The 17,994-nt window shown below is 44.3% G+C and overlaps 1 long non-coding RNA gene across 1 annotated transcript; it reads right to left on the reverse strand.

Annotated features, from left to right (window-relative positions):
- Window positions 1–7,060: 7,060 nt before the first annotated feature.
- Window positions 7,061–9,530, reverse strand: LOC125548430 (uncharacterized). The gene is made up of 5 exons (XR_007301087.2): window positions 9,110–9,530; window positions 8,833–9,027; window positions 8,185–8,273; window positions 8,037–8,091; window positions 7,061–7,297 (listed from the first exon to the last, which is right to left on the reverse strand). It is a non-coding gene; the product is annotated as an uncharacterized LOC125548430 (long non-coding RNA).
- Window positions 9,531–17,994: the final 8,464 nt, after the last annotated feature.

The following is a 17,994-nucleotide window of genomic DNA, read 5'->3' on the forward strand; positions in this document are numbered from 1 at the left end:
TTATTTGAGGGGTGTGTTGTGCTGAGCCCCTAGCAGAACTATGTTAGGTTTCTTCTCGTTATATTTCGTACATTTCATCTTTTAGTTGGTATAGTACTACCACTCATTTCTTCGCATTATATACGTACAATATATATGGCCAACATCATATAGCCAATAGTTTAGTTGTCAAAGAATTTCAGGGTGCTTAGTTTTGTCAAAGAATTCCATGGTGCTTAGTTTTATTTGAGGGGTGTGTTGTGCTGGAGACCATTAACTTATCATTGTGAGAATCGGCTTATTTTTGTCATGTAACATGGTCAACGGGTTGGACATGAAAATAACAATGTGTAATGGCATTTATAATATACGCTGCCTCCCCCCAGATTTTCTTTACAGAGGCAACATAGAACTATATGAGTGCCATGTTAAATTTTGGAATTATTCCGGGTTCGTTTGGCCTTTTTTATACATTAATTGAGTTTCTGGTCATTTAATGTGCATAATTCAAATTTGAACTACAAGCACATGCTCCCGTGCACCAAAGTTGATTGAAAAATCACATGTGTGTCCTCGGGTGAATTTCTAGGTCACATGCAAGAAATGGGAATGAAATTCAAACATCTGGGCATCGTGGTTCGGCCGAGAACATTGAGAAGCTTGGTTTTAAAATTCTTGTAAATCCAAAACACGCCTGGAAATCATGAAACTTGGTATGGTGTCATGTCATGGTACTACCATGCTATGGTATTTTTTTTCATAATAGGAACAAGTTTTGGTATAAGTTTCTTGCAAACCAGAGCTTCTCTCAAGAAGGCTCGTGGTTCTGAGAGGGAACGTGTCACCTTTGTGTGCATAATTCAAAATTTAAATACAAGCACATGCTCCAGTGCACCAAAGCTGGTTGAAAAATCACATGTGTGTCCTCGGGTAAATTTCTAGGTCCCATGCCAGAAATGGGAATGAAATTCAAACATCTGGGCATCATGGCTCGGCTGGAAACATTGAGAAACTTGGTTTTTTAATTCCTGTAAATCCGAAACACGCATGAAAATCATGAAACTTGGCTTGGTGTGATGACATGGCACCAACATGCTGTTGTAATTTTGCTGTCCGATTTGCGAAGGCGCACACATTGACAATCAACAAAGTCATTTTGGAACAAGTGCTGTCACGTTACAATCGGAAACACAAGTATCATTGAAACCATGGGCGTTCTATTTACCATTTACGTGCCGCCATGCGTCCCCTTTTTTTATTAGCTAGGAGGCACCGTGCAGGGTAGCTATTTGAATACGGGAGGCGTGCGAGCCCTTTGACCTCCATCTGCCGTCCACTTCTCTCCCAAGGTCTCCATTAATGGCGCCCGAGCCTCTGTTTAATGGCGTGGCAATGTCTCACTCGACTGAAATTTAAGAGAGAAAAAAGAAAATCTGAAAAGAAATTTTTTGCACGGATCTTGATGTAAGATCCGACGGACCTATATAGCATCTACTGCGACTTATAGCAAGACCGATGAATATATATATATAAGGACGACGAGAATGGATAATAATTGTCTTACATAATTAGAAAGATAATTAAAAAAGCCACATGCGGCTACGCCCGAAATACACAAGGGCAAAAGAAGAAGGAAGACGCATACAATGATATGGCTCACTGATCTCTACTTTTTTATGCGTTGCAGGTCGCAGAGACTAGTTTTCGCGGCGGGCGATGATCTCTTTCATTAGTTTCATGTCCTTAATACGCTGCTTGGCAGCATCCATGGATTCCTCCACCAGCCTGTTGTGCTCGATGCGGAGCGTGGCATTCTCGTCCATAAGTTTCTTGATGATGACGCCCGTCCTCTGTAACAAGGCAGCGGTCTCCTCCTCCCGCTTCGCCCTTCCGGCAATCTTCGCCCTCAGCAGGTCGCACTCGCCCCGGAGCTTCACATTGCCCTCCCCTAGTTGCCGAATGACGCTGGTAGCCTCGTCATGCATCCTCGCCTAGCTGGAGATCTGATCCATCTGGCTGTGGACTATCGCATGCATGCGCCTGTAAGAGTCCTCGCCTGCCCGCGAGAAAATTTTCCCAGGCCGCCGCGGCGCGGCGGGACCTCCCTCCTGCTTCGGCGGCGCGGTGGGACATCTCTGTTGCTTCCGCCGCGTGGCCGGACCAGTCTGCTACATCGACGGCGCGGCGGGACCTCCGTGCTGCTTCGACGGCGCAGCGGGACCTCTGTGCTGCTACTGCTGCGCGGCTGTACATGTCGGCTGCTTTCGCGGCGAGGCGGGACATCTCTCATGCTTCCTCTTCCATGCTCACCTCTCCCTGGTGGAAATCTCTCGACCCAGAACTCACGCTGGCTATGGCTTGATTGACTTGATTGTTTTTTGTGGATGAGGAGTTGAGGAGGAATGTGCAGTCATCTTAGCATAGCAGTATTTATAACCGAGTACTACTAATACGCTCCTAAGTGGGAAACCGTTTAGGTTGTGATCGGTGTGAACAGGTTTGCAATTAAATATAGCGTGGTAGTAGTAGTAATTTGGAATGTGACGAGACACGCTCAAAATTTATTGACAGTTCTAGGTTAGAAGTGCGAAACTATTCCCGGATGGTGTAACGTTGGCACATTTTCTCAGCCATGGTGTAGCATATGCCATGGTACTAGTTCTTTTTCTACTGCTGTGTACGTGCAAAAACTGGCACCGTTGGATACATATCTTACGCTTGAACTTCATAGACTTGTCTTTTTTTCAGATGCATTACACCTATCTCTCGAGACTTCTCGCACGCACCATCACTGCTCCCTAGGTCGATGCCACCCACATACAGTTGTACTCTAAGAAGAGGTGCATGCACGCACTCGTCCTCTCTCACACACACATCTGTAGCTACAAATTGTAGTGTTCTCAACCATCCGATTGGCTCTATCACAGGTTTCACGTTGCTCCTTGGCCTTGAGATTGAGAAGTTTAAAACACGGAGGCTAAGATGGAGGCGCGAGGTTTTGGTTAATGTGCGGGCCGCACACGGCACCAACACGACACGAGCTTCATCTGCCTGGTGCGCATGTAGTCGGGTGAGTTGTCCAAGTATAGACACAACCGAGCCCTCGTTGGTATCCGCGCCTCGACTTTGGCTGGTCATAGTGGAGAGTAGCATAAACTAGTTACTAGTCTATCTTACTAGTACCTTCATAGTGGGTAGTGTCATATAGTATATGCATAATTTGGCAACGAGCGCTCTCTATATGTACCACCTTTTTTCTTTAATTACATCTTGTTAGTTTTGCTCCATGGCGCAATCCATCTTGTTAGTTTTGCTCTATAAACATTTTTTAAAAGGCTAGAGGGCGGGGCAGTCCAGCTTGGTCCTTTTCATGAGAGGCGAGGGCCTTTGTGATTTGACGGCTCATTACTGTTGGAAGGCGGGGCCTTGTGATTTGACTGCTTGTATAAATGTGCCGACGACCTGAGGAGGAGCAAAGAACCGTGCGGTATACTCAAGTTTTCCACTAGAGTACGACGGAGGAGCACGAAACACGGCAGCCCAGTGCCATATCCTCTACTCTCTACTCTTATTATATATTACTAGCAAGGGGCATTGTTCTATTGGCGATAAAGAATGATCTAATTTGCTAGTCATCTCATTTTTAGCATTGTTCTATTCATGCCTCGCAGAGAAGGTGACACGTGCAGCCAAACACCCGAAGCAAAATAAAAAAACACAGGAGCAAAATAAGAAGGAGGATTATCACCCCCCCAAAAAGAAGGAAGACACACACACACATGTCTGGGGCGCTGCTCTCACTACATGAAGGGTTGCTTGCCGCGGAGTCGTAACTGCTTCTTCATCGCCTCCACAACCTCCATCTCCTTGTGCGTCTCCTCCGCCATCTTCATCATTGTGTCCATGACGCAGGATTTCTTGACGCGAGCCTTCATCATCTGTTCCACGGCCGCATTACGTACCTTGACAGCAACTGGATGCTCGATGCGGAGCTTCGCCAACTCCTCCTTCTGTTCCATGACGAGGGCTTACAACATCTTCATCGAGGAACTACTATTCTCATGCAGCTTCTTCCAGCCGGCGTTCTCCTCCTTCAGCAGGCCGAGCTCGTGGTAGAGCTTCGCCTTGTCCTCCTGAAGTTGCAGGATTTCGCCGGTCGCCTTCTTCTCCGAGGCAATGCTCTTCTTCAGCAACATCACCAAGACGGCGGTCAACTCCCCCTGCTCATTGAGCTCAGCGGGCATGTCGTCGATGCTCTCCTTCAGCAGCTCCACCAAGCCGTGGATGAACTCCTTCTGCTTATTGAGGTGCTTATTGAGCTGATCGGGCATGCCGTCGAGGGATAACGACTCCAACATTGCATGTTCGCCTCCGCATCTAGGGCGCTCCTGAGAGCCATCGCCTGCCCGTGAGAGATCTTTCGAGGTCTCTGCGTGGCGGCGAGCCCTCTCTTTTTTTTTCCGCAGCCTTGGTTGCCGCTCCCTTGTTACGAGTAGTTCTCGACCTAGAGCTCTGCACACCGGCCATGGCAAGGACGGATGAAGAAGGAGGACTTATGAGGAGGAAGGTAGAGTAATTTTCGGTTAGGTAGTTCCCCTTTTTATAACCTAAGTACTAGCACTAGTACTAAAACCTGCATAGTGGGAACACGTTCAGGTTTGGTACGTCCTAGTAGGTGTGAGCAGGCTTGCACTTAATTGTTGCACTAGTACTTTCGAATGTGATGGGAACAAGGTAAATATTAATTGATGATTTTTGGTTTCGAGGCCCAAAACGGCTCCCGATGAGTTTAGTGGAACATAAATTTCAAGTAGACTACACTGCTCAGATGCGTAAATATTATGTTACTGTCAACAATTGGCACAAAATACGAAGGAGACCAATGGAAGTACTACTAGCAACCCATGATTTAACTACTCGCATGCGCGCAGTACTACGCGCATGTCTTTCTTCCGCCCTCACGTCCACTCAATTTGCATGCGCTGTATTAATTGACCATCAATGAAGTGAAGGACTTTACACACGCCAAATTATCACATGGGGTGGATCTTGGTACAAAATTGCGTCCGCCCCTGTACCCGCGTGTGCGTGCGAGGGAATGAGTGCATGCGTGGCGTGCGTGCACATCTTCGCTTCGTGCATGTACCTCCAGTGCGGCTCAGGGAGGATGAGTACATTCTTCTAGAACCAGCAGCACGTCACTGTGATCAATCCACACAAGGATGTCACAAAAACGCCTCCACATGTGCCACGTGGCTTCATGAACTGTAAGAGAGACACTGTGTAGAGTGCCATTGTGTTTTGCACATACTCTAAGTACTAATAAGGTACACGTGCATTGCACGTGTCAAATTTTGCAACCAAATTATGAATAAATACCACATTGTAGCATGTAAGCTCTGAGTCATATATGCCTGATGTAGACCTTCGTTTAATTCTCATAGTTCATCTCATTCAAAATCAATTAGTTTTTATAAAAAACCTAGTGCCTCTTTGATTTGTAGGATTTCCAAAACGCGTGAATAGGAAGAACATGGGATTAGAGTGGAATGTCGTCTTGAATCCTACAAGATGGTACGAGTGTTTGATTGTGCATAGAAAAAATGCAGAATTCTTTCAAAGAGGTTTGAGTGGATGGGATGTTTCCTATGAAATGTAGTGCAAATGAATCATATGGAAAAATTCCTATGGTTTACAATCCTACGAATCAAACAACCAAGATAGGAAAAATTCCTAAGGATTAGAATCCTCCTAAAATCCTTCGAGAATCCTTTGAATCAAAGAAGCCCTTAATCTATTTTATGATTCATGGAATTGTGCGTTGTAAAGCATAAATTAAAAACAAATAATGGCAATTCAATTAGAAAAAAAGTTTGGGCAGTTATGATACGGAAGATTCTAGAACAAAGGAGAACCACTATTGTATTGAGATTTGTGCATTATGCTTAAGTTCAACCATGGAGTCTGCTAGATTGTACATGTGGCAAAATCCGGCGGGGGGCTAGAAGATGGTGTGAGGGTCCGAGTGGAGGTAGACTATGAAGGAGTGCACAACTGCAAGATCGATATTTAGAGAGAGGGGGCGAGAACATGCGCTCTTGCACGTAGTGGCGGAGCCATGAAAAATGTCCCATGAGCTAGGGGGCAAGCATTGCTAATCCTTTACGAGGAGGGCCAATTCATCAACTTAAACCATTTTTACCAGCATTTGTCTAATGATCACATTCATATTAGCCTTGATATATAGTGATGTTAGGGGGGGGGCAAGGCCCTTGCTGCCCCATGTCTTCGCCATTGTGCGCGCGTCTGAGAGAGGAAGCGGAAGGCATGGATGATAACAGGGGGCCGTTGGATATATAATTAATGTGGGTGTATTAGCTATATATGTAATCCTATATAGAGAGGTATAGATTGATCGATGTGGACGTGGGAAAGAGGGTGAGACCTCACTAGATATATAGATTGATCGGTTTATGTGGAAAACTATGAAAGACCTAGCTACACACACATAGAGGAACATCGATCGTTGCGCATGCACGTGAGAGATAAAGAATGCCCGATATGATGGAGAGGGGGATGTGTGTGTGTGCCTTCATGGGAGACCGACCTGAAGAAAAAGATTGCATGTGTGCGATGGATAATGCCGACTAGTAGTGTGTGTGCATGCATGCACGAGAGAAAGTTAGTGATACAATTATAAAGAGAAGACCAATGTGTGGGTGTAAAAGACTAGGTGAGGTCATAATCAATGTAAAGTTGAATTCAAATATTTGAATAAGAGATCATGATGTTTGAAACCCATGCATGCATGAATATAACGGAGATCTGTGCAGTGTGGTTTGGAAACAAGCATGTTGTAATGTATACACATTGAACAAGGTCAGACTGGTTTGAATTTGAGATACCGATGGCATACATCGTTGGCCACATTGCATCCGTGCATGGACACACTATTCTAACTAGATGATTCCCCGCGCGTTGCTGCGGGAATTTTTGCGTAAATTTGATGTTATGCGTTGTTAAGGAAGATCAATCCTCCTACTTATATCATTCAAGTTTAGACAAAGAGACGGACAATCAATTACCGCAGAACCAACCGGTTAAAGTTTTCCAATATACGCTACCATTGAGCTGTTGCCAAGCTTTCAAATAAAAAATAGCTTCCTAATTCTCATGTTTTCATCCATTCTTTAAAGGAGAATTTGAAACAAAGTGGGTAATAGAGAAAATTTGAAAGACCGCACTTGTCTGAAATTTTAGATCTCATAATATGCATAATCATTTCCATGTACATCTTCATCCATGCTTGAGTGGAGAACTGTCAAGTTGAAGTTGTTGCATGTTAGGAAACTACATAATCAAGACAAAAGCAACATGTGATCATCAAGATACTTTTGTTATTTAGAGAAGAAACATTTATTTTGCATTAAAATCAATTAGTATTAGAATTACTTTTGGATTTCACAAAGTAATTTCACCAGACATCTTTAGCAATATACAATAGTAAGATGTTGGAAAATGTGATCCTAAAAAGGGAATGGAAGAATAGGAGTTGCGAGTGGATGACAGTGTTGCTTTTCCCAATGGCTCAGTAACACGACTGATAACATCTAGGATTTTGTGCAAAATCGACTATCAGGGGAAATTATATCAAACAATAACATTTTTGTAAGTCTTAGTTGATTTTTTTAGGATTATGGGTGTACCTAAATAGTCGTTACACTGGTATCTTTGTGAAACTCTTTCAGTGTGGCTGACCAGATAAAATGAGTAAATGTAATGCAGAATGTTCAACAAAGTTTAACCATAATGTTCATAATTCCTGTTCCCCAAAACTTCATAATTTAGGGAGCACTATATAGTTTTAGTGATATGTGATCGCCCATGTTAAAGATGAAATTGTAGAGTAATTTATTTATGCATCCGTACTATATGCCTTTTTCCTAACATCTACATGGAACACTTATACAAAGGGAAGTATAGAGAAAATTATTGTGGAATTCATAAAAAAGGAAGCAAGCCGTAATGATCTGTAGTAAAACATTTATATGACTTACCTCAGAAACGTAAATATGCATATACCTTCAGACTATTGCATGTATTGGAAGTAACCTTCAGAAAGAGAATGTAAATTAGAAAAAAGTTAAGAGTTAGTCCTCAGCAAGTAAGACATCACTTTGAAATTGCTTCAGTTATTTTGGTTACCAGTTATTCCGAAGAAAATGATTACCAGCTAGCACACAATGTATAATTTGTCCTCCAGAAGAATGAAAGAAGACGACGACTTCAGTACCCTTTTCAGGAAAGAAGCAAGATAATTTATTATGCTATATTTACATATCATGATCTTTAACAAAAATAGCTTGAGATAGATAGATATGGCACTTATAGATGGTGCTACTGGAGGGCCCGTAGAAGCTGAAAATCAACGAGAATAACTTGCTTCTTGTTAACTTAAGACATGGAACCGTTTTTTAACCATACGCGAGAACTGAATGTGTTGAATTAACATTAATAAAAGTACAAATGGCCTTAAAACCTTACAATGCTGTACAACCGAGGGAACAAACAACAACTAATGAACATACTAACCAAGCACACTATAGCAAGGAAACAACAGTAAATGAAAACTTTAGCAACTCACCTAGCCACGTGAAATAGGAGAATGACCCGACTGTATAAATAGCCATGAAAATGTGCAGAGGTTATAGAATTCCTAAAATTTTGTATATAACCTACATAACTTTCAAGCAAACATATTCGTTCGGATCACCAAGATGGGAAAGGCCATGCTAGCTGGCGACTGCTACTGCTGCATGGCAGCTACTTTTCCGTGTATACATAGTATCGTACCTGAAAGAAGTAGGCTTCGCAGCGAAGTCCTGTAGCGATGCATAATGCACACCATCATGCTTCTTCCCTCTCATATCCTCAAGACGTATATCATTTTGAAACAGGTTGAATCAAGCCAACCCAAACTGAAGCATTTATTTTAGCTCGTCCTTCTATACCATCCAAAATTTGGAGAGTCACCAAAACAGCTATCCGCTATCAAAAACACCAAGAGTCTGTCTAATCAGCCTCTAATCACAGGGAAAAAGATGTCGTGCTTGCTCACAGACACCCATACCTTAGCATCAGCTTGGAAAAGCAATTCCACCATTCCTGCAGTATAATATGGTCGGTGAATTAGCCGGGGCGGAACCTGCGGGAGGAGATGGATCTATCGCCCCTCCAAGCCGTTGCTCTAAACGGAGCCCTGCCCGGCCTCACCACCAGCCCGACCCTCGAAGGACCAGCACCACGGGCATATGTTACCCGCGTTCAGGCAGAACACCGACAATTTCTCCAGCAGGGGCAGCGCGATAGCCGCCACATGCCCTATCCTTCTCATCTCTTTGATCGGCAGGTGGAAAGAGTCGAGCAGCCACCCGGCTGTTGGGCATAGGTACATGTGCTAGCGGGGACTGGATGGGAGAGATTAGGAGGTCCCAGGGAGGAAGATTTGTTTGGGGGGCCAAGAAGGCAGACTGATGGAGGCAGAGGACGGGTTGGGAATTAAAGGAGGAAGTGGAAGTGGAATGGGAAGGGGGACGTTTTGTGTGGCTTGCGAGAGCACTGAATCAGTGTGAAAGGGTGCTCGTGAGGACATATTGTATTGGGCCTTTAGCAGTAACTGAAGGCTTATGTGGCAGGATTGCGGCATTGGTTGGTCCCGTATGTAAGTCCCTAACAAAACGCTGATGTGGCAAGTGTGCTTAGGTGGATAGGCTGCATGTTGAGAGAAATAGCTTAGTGGGGATGAACTTGTAACGCCCCGGACATACCCGCCGGTGGTCGTCACTCCTGGCGGGATCTAGACTGGCCCTACAGATCAATAATAGTCTTTTCTGCGCACTTTGTCCTCACTCGTGCGCACCCGGGAGCAACTTCCCGGTCAGTCACCCATCCTGAAACTACTCCAATCTGAGCACACTTAACTTTGAAGTTCTGTCCGAATGGGCTTCCGGAAAAGAAGGGATATTGATATGAGTAGTCTATCATCCCTAATAAGCCAGGCTATCACATACACCCCCACTCAGAGGAACCAACGTCCTCGTCGGGCCATGAAGGACTCCGGTAAACAAAAGGATAACAATAAGAAAGAGAAGTTTAAAACACAAGGTGAAACCTTGTAATGGTTTAGATGGATCTCCGTGATAATGCGGAAAACTTGGCACTCCGGAAAAGAAAAGATGAAGCATCTTAGACCGAGAATATGATATGATGAACAACTCCGGGAAGAAGAAACTAGATCACTTGGATGAAACAATAATAAGAATTACGTTATGCGTATCCTTCACCAATTTAGATTGATGACAAGCACGGATTTGGCATACTACTTATTCTTGTAGAAAGGATTAAGATAGATATTGTGCAAACTTGGGAAGGTCTTCAATCAACCACCGGTAGGATTTGGAAAGAATGAATAAATAAATATGATAAAGGAGGAAGAGAAATCTTGAACGAACCACCATAAGAATTGAAAATTCAATGAACAAAGAAAAGAGATGAATCACCGGTAAGAATTTGAAAACGAACAAAGATACTTGGGAAAATTTAGATACAAGAGAACGAAGAGATCCCGGGCTGATTAGAGAAATTTGAATGATGCACCGGTAAGATTTGGAGAACAATAGCTGAAAGCTGGAATGAATAATCCCATAATGATAGTCTTCGAAGAATCAAACTGAAAAGAGTCCTGGATTGCTCCGGATGGGTAAAAAGAATATCTCACAATCAAAAACAATAATGAGAGGATGACACGAAGCTAGAGCCATGGATCCTTGAGAGAATGGATAAGATATGGAGGAAAAGTCTTCTTCGGTCTTCAAATGTTGAGAATGATGACGAGCACCACCACTGAGAATTGTTGAGGCACTTCGGAATTAAAATTGGAAAGGTTGAACCAACGATGAAAAGAATTTGAGAGATCTTAGAGAAAGACATATGACTGATGACAAATCATACTTACGTCATACATCAAAAGAATTTAGGATAGCTCCGGGAAAGGATTAGAAGAGTCAGGTAAGATCCTGGGAAAAGACCTGTGGGTTAGGGCCCACTCAAAAGATACCCCGTTGAACAATTTAAAAGAGAGAATGCACCGATTGAATTAAAAGGCTTGAATGAGATAACATCCTCGAAAAAAGCTTGAATGAAAGCAGAGTGAACACATGAATCTTCGAGATATCTTGAGCTCTCCGGAACAATTGAATAGCAAGCGGGGAATGATTATGAGGTGCACCGGCATAAGAAAAGCATTGGGCAGAAAGAAAAGACTATGCACAATACCAAAGCTTGAATTGAATTCATCGGATAAAAGAGAATGAAGAATGATGAACTAGAAGCTCCGTTAGCATCTTCCTGAGAATCACCGGATAAGAACATTGACGGAAAAGAATGGAGAGACTTCCCATCAATAAAAGGATACTTGAATAAGAAATCTGAGTCATCGAAGAAGAAGGGTGGGTGGGCGGGAAAACAAAGGCAATTTGGGACGAATGAAATGAACACCGTTGAAAAGAACTGAGATTGGATCTTGCAAATGTTGAAATGATCGGATCCACTTGAAGGGAAGCTCACCGGTTGAGAAGAAATTTAAATGACAAACTTGATGATCGAGAAGGATTAGTATTCACATAGGAACATGAGAACACCGCTTAGGGAAGGTATGGAATCAACACTTGACTTAGAAGCAACTCGAATACCACAATCAAAACAAAACAAAGGATTGGCTTGCAGAATAAGCCGGAACAAACATATGATAGAGATTTCGTCCGAAGTTCTCATGGTGGGGCCTACACGGGCTCGATCGTACAACACCATCATGTACAAGGCAGTGCACATGACATACGAAGCATCCCTGAGTCGGCATAGCCAAGGACTCTTTAAGACACAACAAGACCATTGTAAAACCAACCGTGGATAGGCGGACAACTAGACGTCGAACCCCAATTTCGTATCATACATCTGTCGGAAAGATATCCTAAGAGCTACTTGAATTCCCACTTATAAACTCCCAAACTTTCCGGTTATGCAATCAGGTGTTGGGGATACAGGGGAAGCATAATATCTCACCCAAAGCTAGCAAATCCTACATCCAGCTGTATCCATCCTTCAACACATAACCAAGAAACCTTCGGAAATCATTTACCCCAACCTTCGAAAAGCATCCATTATACAAGTTATGGCAATACTCCCGAACTCCCGCCCCAGTACTGGGTGGCATCGAGGTTATCTCACCAACAACTACATAAAAGAGATTTTCAATGTCGGCGAAACTCAGGTATTCCAGAACTGCAATGATAAAATTGTGACGACAACACCTCGGAACTCAACTCCCCGGGACACTGCCACAACCCCTAAATGTCAGGAGGCACCAAGAACAATGTTCTCGTCATAAAACCATCGGAACGATTCCAAGATACCCGCGTGATCCTAAATTTTTTTTAGTGAAATTTGAGAAGAGAAGAGTCAAAACTCTACGTCAGGATGCCTCACCAGAGCGACGAAGGGACTGAGGAGTAAAAAGAATACTATTCTCCGATATATATAATCCTAAATGACTCAAAGCATTTTTCTAGACTCAACAACGCGAGCGATTCGATCAAGCAGGGGGCTCCTAAAGTCGGGGATGGCTCTGATTACCAACTTGTAACGCCCTCGATGCGGATATATCTCCCACGTGCCGAAGCATGACTTAGAGGCATAACCGCATTGAAAGCAATGTCGCAAGTGAGGTAATCTTCACACAACCCAAGTAATACATAAGGGAAAGAGATACATAGTTGGCTTACAATCTCCACTTCACACAATTACATGAATAAAGCATTACATCAACCAGATACAATCAAGGTCCGACTACGGAACCTAAATAAAAGAAGACTACCCCAAATGCTACACAGATCCCCGATCGTCCCAACTGGGCTCCACTACCGATCAACTAGAAACGGAACAACATAATGAACACGATCTTCATCGAGCTCCTCCTTGAGCTTCGTTGCGTCACCTGCACGGTTCAACGGCACCTGCAAGCTGGTTTTGGAAGTATCTGTGAGTCACGGGGACTCAGCAATCTCACCCTCGCGATCAAGACTATTTAAGCTTATAGGAAGGGTAAAAGGTATGAGGTGGAGCTGCAGCAAGCGACTAGCATATATGGTGGCTAACATACACAAATGAGAGCGAGAAGAGAAGGCAAAGGCACGGTCGATAAACTATGATCAAGAAGTGATCCTAGAACAACCTACGTCAAGCATAACTCCAACACCGTGTTCACTTCCCGGACCCCGCCGAGAAGAGACCATCACGATTACACACGCGGTTGGTACATTTTAATTAAGATAAACTTTAGGTTTTCTACAACCGGACATTAACAAATTTCCATCTGCCCATAACCGCAGGCATGACTTTCCAAAGTTCAATACCTGCAGGGGTGTCCCAACTTAGCCCATCACAAGCTCTCACGGTCAACGAATGATATTCCTTCTCCCAGGAAGACCCGATCAGGCTCGGAATCCCGGTTACAAGACATTTCGACAATGGTAAAACAAGACCAGCAAAGCCGCCCGGATGTGCCGACAAATCCCGATAGGAGCTGCACATATCTCGTTCTCAGGGCACACCGGATTGTCCAAACTTCCGGTAGGCCAGCCCAGAGTTGCCCCTGGTGGCCACCGGTGGCTGACGGGTTGGACCAACACTGAGAGGAGCACTGGCCCGGGGGGGGGGGTTTAAAATAAAGATGACCCTTGAGTCTGCAGAACCCAAGGGAAAGAAAAAGGCTAGGTGGCAAATGGTAAAACCAATGTTGGGCCTTGCTGGAGGAGTTTTATTCAAGGCGAACTGTCAAGGGGTTCCCATTATAACCCAACCTTGTAAGGAACACAAAATCCAGGAACATAACACCGATATGACGGAAACTAGGGCGGCAAGAGTGGAACAAAACACCAGGCATAAGGCCGAGCCTTCCACCCTTTACCAAGTATATAGATGCATTAATTAAATAAGAGATATTGTGATATCCCAACAAAATATCCATGTTCCAACAAGGAACAAACTCCAATCTTCACCTGCAACTAACAACGCTATAAGGGGGCTGAGCAAAGTGGTAACATAGCCAACCAACAGTTTGCTAGGACAAGGTGGGTTAGAGGCTTGACTCAACAATATGGTAGGCATGATAAGCAAGTGGTTGGTATCGCGGCATAGGCATATCAGAAGAACGAGCAACTAGCAAGCAAAGATAAAAGTGATTTCGAGGGTATGGTCATCTTGCCTAAAATCCCGCAAGGAAGAAGAACGAGTCCATGAAGAAGACAAACAGACGTAGTCGAACGGGTCCTCACAAACGCGACGTTATCGGAACCAACCCGAAGAAGCAACACCAGAAAGAAGCACACAACATAGTAAACAACCAACACATGAACATGGCATGATGCACAACCAAGTATGATGCATGTCCGGTTTCATGATAGATGGCATGGCAAAGTGCACAAACAATACTACAAATTAAGTGGAGCTCAATATGCAACTCCGTTGCATATTGATGAAACACCACGTGACTTATTTAGTTCGATCTTGTTTATGTACCCAACAATATTAAATGTTGTTAAACATGGCAAGAGGGTGAAGCAAAGTAAAACTACCTATCTAGTCAAGTTTAAATGAGGCCGGAAGCAACGAACAACAATTCCGGTAAATCCCCATATGCAATTTAAAGATTTGGTACTGTTCTGCCCTAAACCATCTTTTAGAGTTGTTAAACATGCAAGATGATGCCACCATGTTAAACTAGGCAAAATTCTACCCCATTTACATATAAAGTTTATTAAATTTGGAGCTACGGTTAATTAGTTATGAATTAAATCATTTTAGCAAGTTATTTAAGCAAATTTAAACAAACAACATTTTAGACATAGATGAAAGTGGCAAATTATTAATCTACACAAAATTCTAAGCAAGTTTCATATATAACTTATTTTAATCCGATGCACGGTTTGTCAGATATTAAATGTATGAACATGAGGGTTTTTTCTGCAAAACTGACGTCTCTGGATAAATAGGAAAAACGTAGAACCTAAAAAAACTATATGGGCCGAAATAGAGGCGGACTGGGTGCTCACCCTAGTGGATCGAGGCCCAGTAGGCGAGGCAGGCCGGCGGCCGGTCAGGTGGGTCGACGGGCAAGCTGGGCCTTGGAGGCCGTGGGCCCATGGGGCGCTGGACGGGGCCCACGCGCGGAGGGATCGTCCCCGACCTCCTGTCGAGGCAAGACGAGACATGGCAGCAGCGGCGAAACGGCGATGCTCTGGGCCACAGACGAGGCAAGGCGAGACGGGAAGGCCTGGGCGGATCCGGGGGGATCTGGCCCCGGGGACCTCATTCCCGGCGACAGCGAGGTCGGTGGGTCGGGAAGCTCTCTCCGGCGGTAGTCCCTGGTGAGACAGGGAACAGGTGAGAGAGAGGGGGAAGAAAACAGGAGAAGAAAGGGAGAGGCGCGGGTCTGGCCTGAGAGATGGCGGCGTGCCGGCGAGGTCCGGTCACCGGAGGACGCATCGAGGCGGCGGGGTCCTCCGACCGGCGACGTGGAGGCTGGATCGGGAGGAGCGGCGCTCAGGATCCGGGCAACGGAGTGCAGGGAGGACGCGAGCGCGAGGACGGGCCCCGATGGGCTCCGCGGGCTTGTCCCGGGCCTAGGCGGGCCGCAGCGGCGCGGGAGGCAGGGGACGCGTGGCGACGCATGATTGGAGGGGAGCGGCGGTCAAGTGGGTTCTGGTGGCGGCGCGGCGATTGGGGCGGCAACAAGTGGCGGCGGGGGAGCAGGCACGCACGGATTTCGAGGAGAGGAGGTGGGGGGCAGCTGGAGGATGATTGGGGCATGGAAATTTAGGAGGAGGGGTAGGTAGCTGCCCAAAATGGAAGGGGAGGAGGTTTATATAGGGCAAGTTCTAGGGTTAGGGGGTTTAGGGGGGTTTTCGGACCCTCCGATCGCGATCCGATGGCTCCGGTCACGAGGATGGAGTAGGTGGGCTGCAGGTGAGTGGAAGTGGGCTTTGTAGGAGGGTTAGGCTGAGAGGAGAGGGGAGAGATGCAGTCCGGCACAGTTTTTGGGGACCGAAAACGTCCGATGAAAAGACCGGCCACTATTGCCGCTATATTTATCCGTTGGGGCATCAAACGGACTCCGATTGCGATGAAACTTGGCAGGCGATCTACCTATACTATAACAATGCCGCACGTCAACTCTCATCCCATTCCGAGAACATTTTCCAGCCACTTATAAAATAATATTTCAGACATGCCGCGGGCGAGTGCAAGTGTGTCTGGGCTCAGAACGGACAACGAACGGAACTGGGGAACCCGGATGAATGCAAGTTTTAAAACATGATGATGCAATGCACATGATGACATGATAAGATGCAACACGCAAGCAAAAGACATGATAACAACAACGAATAACTGGGAGACACCTGGCGCGTCGGTCTCGGGGCGTCACCGTCGCCGTGTGTAGTCATGGCTAGTCCTTCTGTCATTGTTAGTACTCTCGATCATGAAGTTCTTAATTTTAAACAAAGGGTGGGAGAAAATTTAAAAGATGCTTGGTATAGAATTTGCAATGCTCAGAATAGATCCACTAGGAAGCAATCCACTTCCGTTCTTCTTCGCAATTTTCATGTAGGCATCACCCCTGGGAATAGATATATTCTTGATACCATTACCAGAGGGAATTTCTTGGGTAGCCATACTTTTGATTCTTATAATGCTATGATAGATTTGTTTGGCCCACCACCTCTTTTGGTTAATGGAACTATTTTAACTTTGGAACATGTGATGCAAAGGCTTGAAATTATCGAAAATAAAGTTGCCTCTGTGGAGTTGATTGAAAATTTGGATAAAAAGATCCACAACCAAATCACCCAATATGGATCTAAGGTAGGTGTTACTCTGAATTTTTTTAAAGAAAAAGAACCTATAGTTAACGAAAGAAATGATCAAGATTCCACAAGAATTGGTAAACATGAGGATATTATTACCAATTTAGGGTCTGCCTTTTTCATCCGTGAAAAATACTCCAAATCCTCCTACTACCAAGGTTGCCAAATTAATGTATGTTCCTAAAAATAAGGGTGAATCTTCTAGTAAGCAAAATGCGGATCTCAAATCAATAAGTGTTCACCCCAACTTCTTCGCTATCATTAAGGAACCTTTTGCTACAAATGAATTTCTTGATTTATTGCCTAGGAGTTTGGTCATTAATAAAAAGAAGGAAACGCCCAAGGTTCATAAGTGTTCTATGGAAGAATTGCCTACCAAAGATGATAATACCTAGATCTATTCTTGTTTTTATGCCAAGCTAGGGGCGTTAAACGATAGCGCTTGTTGTGAGGCAACCCAATTTTATTTTTGTTTCTTGATTTTTGGTTCTGTTTAGTAATGAACAATTCATATAGCTTCTGTTTAGATGTAGTTTTATGCTTTTAGTTAGTGTTTGTGCCAAGTAGAACCTTTGGGAAGATTTGGGGGGGGGGGGTTGCGACCTTGCTGTAAAAAACAGAAACTTTAGTGCTCATGAGATTTGCTTCCCTTTTTTACTGGAGAGTGTGATTAGGTTGATTATTTTTGCAGATGATTAATAGTCAAATTTCTCACGTCCACCAATTTAGTTCAGAATTTTTGGGGTTTCAGAAGTATTCGAAACCTACAGATTACTACAGACTGTTCTGTTTTTGACAGAGTCTGTTTTTCGTGTGTTGTTTGCTTATTTTGATGAATCTATGGCTAGTATCGGGGGGTATGAACCATAGAGAAGTTGGAATACAGTAGGTTTAACATTAATATAAATAAAGAATGAGTTCATTATAGTACCTTAAGTGGTGGTTTGTTTTCTTATACTAACGGAGCTCATGAGATTTTCTGTTGAGTTTTGTGTTGTGAAGTTTTCAAGTTTTGGGTAAAGATTCGATGGATTAT

Source organism: Triticum urartu, chromosome 3A (assembly GCF_056163025.1).
Source record: "Triticum urartu cultivar PI428250 chromosome 3A, HENAU_Tu73, whole genome shotgun sequence".
Lineage (NCBI taxonomy): Eukaryota > Viridiplantae > Streptophyta > Magnoliopsida > Poales > Poaceae > Triticum > Triticum urartu.